Below are 6,880 nucleotides of genomic sequence, written 5' to 3' on the forward strand. Positions count from 1 at the left end.
CCAGTGATTGTATGGAAAGTATACAGCTGACATGAATAGCATTACAGTGGTTGGATGGATAACATCTGAGTGAACCACAAATAATGCAGGGAAGGTTGAACTGAGAAAGGTAACTGTGAGTTGCCTGCTGCTTTTCATTATTTGCAGGTGGGTTCAGACTAGTAACTCAGGGTCAGTCAGTAACTTGAAGTTCCTTACACCTAACTTCACATGATGAGACTACAATATGTTTACCATCAATGGAGATAATTAGACAATTCTAGGGAGTCTTCATGTGACCTACTTCCATTTAGCTATCTGAAAATGATGTGACTGAGTTCCTCACTCTTAACTATTAAAAGAATCAGACTGTGAGGTTAGGTTTAGGTTTCTATGCCCTACATGCTTAAAATGAAGTGAGATGAAACTTACCGCTAATTTAAATTGCTAGGAGACAGAAAGTATAAGAGAAATAATGAAAGATGTAAGCTAAAGAAATGGTAGGGGAATGGTAACAAGAAAATAAAGCATAAAAGTGGAGTTAGGTGGTCAGATATGCAAAATGACTTAATGTCTTTCAGAGTTCTCTTGCACTTGTATTGTCACTCTTTACATCCCTGAAGGAGCATTAATTAAACAGAACACTAAAAAAATGCAGGAAGAGGGGATGAGAACTAACAGGTCACCATCAGACTTACAAATACCCACCTTCCCTGAATTTCATCCTCCTGCTTTGGTCTCCAGGCATCCAAAAGTACTGTATCCGAAGTTGGTTATTTATGATTTTAATTGTTTGGCATAACTCTAAATGTCTATCCATCATTCCAGCTATGAGCATGTATGCCATCAGTGCATAATAAACACAACAAACACAAAGTCTGTCTACAAGTATGCTATTAATAACACCGCACCCTGAGTGATCCATGGTCCCCCAGATCAAGTGGTACAAATTTACTTGGCTCTGCACTGGACAGGATTAAACCCATATAAAGTTGATGGCTACATACACATTATATCATAGCGTTTCACTCAGGTCTTCCCTGGGACCTGTCTGGTGTCCTTGAGGCTCTTTGAAATTTCTGTTTGAAGTAACTACAAGTTGTGTTACAGTCCAGAAAAGTGCTGTTTCACTTGCATGAAACTCATACTCATACTCACAGTATGAGTTCTGTGTTCTGTAACTGCATGAAGCATACAGGTGTGTTTAATGGACAACGCAAGGTTTCCTTGGGCTAAGTCAGAAACTGAAGTTCTTTGCCAATGTAGATACAGGCCTGCCTGAAAACTTAACTGTGGTCTCTTCCAGAGTGCTTCACTGTTCCTTTATTACTTTTGTTTGCCCATACTTTGAAATAAAAGTTGGACTAGACTGAGAATTCTGGTGTCTAAAGGAACTTTATCCCATTTAAAACATTTGTTTGTAGCATCTTTGAACTTTAGCTCCTACTCAGGCCCAAACTTTCTGACTGTCTGCCTGGCTTACACTTACTTGCACTCTACTTCTAATGAGAATCAGATTTCCAGAAATGAGGACTTAACTTCTCAAACCCATGGGTTTTCCAGTCGCACAAAACTGAAGTGAGTGTGACTTCCATAGGTGTCTGGAATACATCTGCTTTACTTTAGCCATTGAAGAAGGGGACAGATGGTTAGTGCCTTGGGTATGCAAGATATCTACATGTGTCTGGCAGGTACAACTCAGAAAATACAGAGCACCAGCTGAAGCCTAAGAACACCCAACAGTGTTTGAAAAGACACACATTTTGGAAAATGAATCCCAAACAATTTGGCTACTTTTGAATGACATGAAGCACTAGCCAGACTCTTTTCTATTGATTCTTTCCTTATTGACTGTAATGGGAGTTCTGCCATGCAGTTCACATATGGACACTTGCAGTATTGTCACCTGTATTTAGGTGTCTTAGTCTTTGAGCTGAATCTCACTCTGAGTTTGTAGGCACGTGGTGGGAGCTGGATTTCCCCTCTGAATGGTGTCTTTCACACCTACAGTATTACTGATACTTAACGCTAGGGCACCACTTTCTCCGTGGAACATCAAGTTATCTTCAAGGCCAGTATAATCACTGTTTTATATATGCAGAAACTAAGGCAGTGATAAGTGAAGAGATTTATTGGTCAAAGCTACCCATCATGTGATTATGAGCCAACAGCAGAGTAGAAATGCCCTGAGTTCCAGTCCAATGTCCTATCATATAGACAACATTGACTTTGGAGAAAGAAAAACAAGTATCAATAGTTTTACAATAGCTGCTAGCACATAAAAAAATAAAAAACAAACAAGCAAACAAAAAACCCCCAGATGATCAGCCTCTTCCATGAAGTTTAGAAAAAGGAGGGGTATTTATTCCCTCTAATTTCATTCTTAGTTCTCTTGGGCTTTGAAGGATAATATACTGGGTGATATTTTCCATCCTGGGAAATCTTTCACTCAACGGAAGCTGCAGAAAGTCTGCAGGAACTGTATGTGCTCACAGCATTTTACAATCCGGCTGGCTTTCAACCATTCAGAGAAAAACAAAGGGGTAAGGTTCTAGCTAAATGAAAGAGAGAAACAGAAGCATAGATGCTGATCTCTTGTTCAGACAAAAAGCATTTAATTTCTTTTTCTCTAGCTTTGTTAGAGGTCTGTCTTGTTGTTTCATCTCACCTACACCCTGAGAATACCAACATAAGTTGGGAGAGTCTTAGAAATCAGTAGTTTCCAAGAGAAACAGAGTGAGAGAGAAGAAAGAAGGGTTTTTTGGGAAGGAAAACAGAGGTGGATATAATAGATCAAAAGATTAGAAAGATGGAACTTTTTTATTGTACTTTATGTGCTTTTAAAAATCCTGTGACCTCCGTTGAGAGATGAGGGTGACAATAGCAGCAGCAATAATATATTTCAATGTATTTTGACATTAATATTACATTTTTTCTTTTTTTTCCCCCTTAAATTTAAGCAGTATTCTAGTGTGAGTTAAATATAACCTTGCCCTCACCCGCTCTCTGTATTATATGCAATAGTAGTTCTTCTGAAGATAGTGAAGATATTTGTGTGGTAAAAATTGGCACTTGTATTCCACTTTCAGCGGACTAGAATATAAAAAACATTCAGCATAATTTTTACCCTGAGAAACTTCACATGACATTAATGATTCTCAAAATTAAACATGGAAGTTATCTTTATATGTCACCTGAGAGCAATCCATTATTTGAAGGCAGCTACCTGAAATACTGTAATTAATCACCTTTTTTTATTAAATTATTTTCAGTCAATATTCTAGGGTACTATAAGGTAGTTTTAGAATTTTCAAAGCCTATATTGGAATGTGTAAACATAATTTTTATTTTCTCTTTTTGCCATCCTTTTCATTCATGTACTTTTCAATTATGGTTCGTATTCTATAGCATGCTAAGATCACACAGGCTAGGTTTTTTTCTTGTATTGCTTAGATCTCCATTGGCTATACTGGAAACCAAGTTATCTGCCTTACCTGCCAGCATCTACCACAGCTTAAATGAAATGCCACAAATCTCATGGAAGGTGCCTACACCAAGTTGCTAAAATAGGGTTGAGAGTCCCACATACACTACAAGCCAGGAAATGTGAAAGCCACCTTAAAGATATATTCTTTGGCAGCAATTATGTACTTGTAATGAAACATGTAAGTTATGTAATTAGACTAATTCTACATAAACCATATGCAAAAAAAAAAAAAAATCAAATTAGAAATAGATATTTTGAAACTCAAATAAATAATTAAATCAGTAAAATACATATTTCTTTTTCTGTGGAAATTTTTGTAACATTTCATAACACTAATGGATTTTTTTCTTAATGTTTTATATGAAAAATATTTTGTGAAGGACAAGGCCTGAACATCATTCTAGAAAAGCAGTTGATTACTGGATATGAATGTGCAAGAACTGGTCAAAAAAATCTTGTTTGAAACCTTCACTAAGAAGTGGAAAAGAAGAAGAATAAACATCAAATTCAGGTATATTGTGATAAATCAAGATTAATTGTATCAAGTAATGCAGAAGAAAAATGATGGATGGGTACTGTAATTACTGTAGTCTAAGACTATATGAAGGCTGTTATTTGTGAGGAGAAGTGACCTTAGTCAATCAATCAATACACTGGAAATGAGAGAAATTTTCAGGTGCACAGGTCCTTCCCAATTCTGAAAGAAAAAAATAAATGCATATATCCCATAACCCTAGCAAACTTAATTAATGTATTTGAGAGAACAAACCCTTATTTTCTTCTGCCTATAGTCAAGAGAAAGGGAGAGAGAAAAACAGCTCAAGCCAAATTTGCCTTACATGAGTTCAACCATTTAGCAACACTGTGCTTTTATCTAGGTATCTTTTGGCATTAGTGGCCAGCTGGTGGGTAGCTCGAAACTGAGATGAAAAGCACATTTAACAATATTTCCTCTTACCTTTGACTGTCTTTTAACTGAAGATAGGGGTAAGAAGGCCTGTGAAGAAATCAGTGGAGCCTAAACATTTTCTTGGAGCCAGGATCTGAATCACTAACGCTATAATGCTCTAGGACTCAAAAATTTTCAGGAGTGGTAAATTATAAAGACTGTTAATTAAATAACTGGTGTGGAATATCTACTTCAATAGGGTATTTGCAAGTCCAGTATGGAGAGGATGCTTGGAGGAGATGATACATGTTCCTTACTTCCTTACTTTTTCCTCCTTACACATTCCAGGTCTTCAAGATCACCATGATACAGGAAAATGATACCCACATCCATGAGTTCATCCTCTTGGGATTCCCTACCATCATAGAGCTGCAGACTCTACTGTTTGTGATTTTCCTCTTTGTGTGTTTGTTGACTGTCCTTGAAAACACAGTCATCATCACTTTTATCAGAACAAACCACCAACTCCACAAGCCCATGTACTTTTTTTTAGGCCATCTATCTTTCCTAGAGGCCTGGTACATCTCAGTCACTGTTCCAAAATTGCCGGTCAACTTTCTGGTGAAGATTAAGAGCATCTCCTTCACAGGTTGTATGGCCCAGCTCTAGTTCTTCATTGCCCTGGTCTGTACTGAATGTGTCCTCCTAGCTGTCATGGCCTATGACCGCTAGGTGGCCATCTGCAGCCCCCTGCACTACCCAGTCATCAGGAACCACAGAGTCTGCATGCAGCTGGCCATGGGCTCTTGGCTGGTTGGCTTTCTGACATCTGTTTTTCATTTTCCAGCTCTCTTCCTGTGGCCCCAATGTCATCAACCACTTCTACTGTGACATCAGCCCTTTGCTCAACCTCTCTTGCACTGAGTGATTAGTTGCAGAGATGGTGGACTTTGTCTTTGCCTTGCTTATTCTGTTGATCCCCCTCTCATCATAATTTCTTACATGTGCGTAATCAGCACCATTTTGTGCCTTCCCATGTCCCAGAACAGGAAGAAAATCTACTCCACCTGTGTTTCTCACCTGACTGTGGTCATCGTCTTCTTCTCAGCCACCCTCTTCATGTATGCCCGATCCAGGAGTTGGTGGCATCCAAGGACTCCTTGGATCTCAACAAACTGGTTTCCACAATTTATACTATAGTCACTCCAATGCTAAATCCATTCATGTACTGCCTGAGGAACCAGGAATTAAAAGACACTTTATGGAAGGTCTTGTGTGGCATAGATGCTCTCTCCAGAGTTCCTGGGTTTGATCACTAATATAATATTTGGAAGATAATCTTCCAACTGAATTTGTCTGAATCCTATGAATGTCTAATAAGAAATTTACTTTCACAGAAATGAAGATTATGATTTTGTTTAGACATCAGTGGTTAAAGATTGCTTTTCCTGAGTCAATCTGCATATTAAACAAAAATCAATGAACACTAAAACTGTGTGAATGTAAAAGAAGGTGTTTCTACTGAACACGTCACACATTATTCCTGACCAGTAGAGAAGGCAATAAACATCTTCGCCTTCTCTTAATGTAGTTTTTTGGTCTGCATCAAAGAACACAGTTGCATTTTGACCTTAATCCAACTTAATATGAAACTGGGATTCAATGAACTTGAGGCACCAAATAAATAGTTATGTCAACTTTCTTCACAGGGATTAGGATGGGAACTTCAGTAATTCAGATATCAGTCATTTTAGATAGCTGTCATAGGAGAACATGCACCACCACTGAGAAGTTCCTTCTTCTCTTCATTAACTGCAGATAGAACTTTGGGAAGTAGCTGAGATTTACAGAACAAACCTTTACTTTTGGGGAAGAGTATTAATTTACATAGGTTAATTTCAATTTTAAATGCTAAATGAGCCTCCTGATTTTCAAGTGTAATTTTCCTCTGCTCCTCCTATATTACATGAGGAGATATAAGCACTAAGAGAAGAATCAGGCCAGTCAGTCTCACTTCTGTGCCTGGGAAGATCATGGAACAGATCCTCCTGGAAGCTGTGCTGAGGCACATGGAGGACAGGGAGGTGATTCGAGACAGCCAGCATGGCTTCACCAAGGGCAAGTCCTGCCTGACCAACCTAGTGGTCTTCTATGACGGAGTGACTACATCAGTGGACATGGGAAGGGCGACCAATGTCGTCTATCTGGACCTCTGTAAGGCCTTTGACACGGTCCCCCACAACATCCTTCTCTCTAAACTGAAAAGGTACGAATTTGATGGGTGGACTGTCCAGTCTGCGCATGATTGGTTGGGTGGTCGCATCCAGAGGGTAGTGGTCAATGGTTCAATGTCCAGATGGAGATCACTGACAAGTGGTGTCCCGCAGGGGTCCGTATTGGGACCAATACTGTTTAATATCTTCATCAATGACATAGTGGGATCGAGTGCACCCTCAGCAAGTTTGCAGATGACACCAAGCTGAGTGGTGCGGTCGACACGCCTGAGGGACAGGTTGCCATCCAGA

General features: G+C 39.0%; 1 pseudogene; it reads left to right on the forward strand.

Annotated features, from left to right (window-relative positions):
* Window positions 1-4,718: 4,718 nt before the first annotated feature.
* On the forward strand, window positions 4,719-5,674 carry LOC104080006 (annotated as a pseudogene).
* Window positions 5,675-6,880: the final 1,206 nt, after the last annotated feature.

The sequence above is a fragment of the Fulmarus glacialis genome, unplaced genomic scaffold (assembly GCF_000690835.1).
Source record: "Fulmarus glacialis isolate BGI_N327 unplaced genomic scaffold, ASM69083v1 scaffold417, whole genome shotgun sequence".
Classification (NCBI taxonomy): domain Eukaryota; kingdom Metazoa; phylum Chordata; class Aves; order Procellariiformes; family Procellariidae; genus Fulmarus; species Fulmarus glacialis.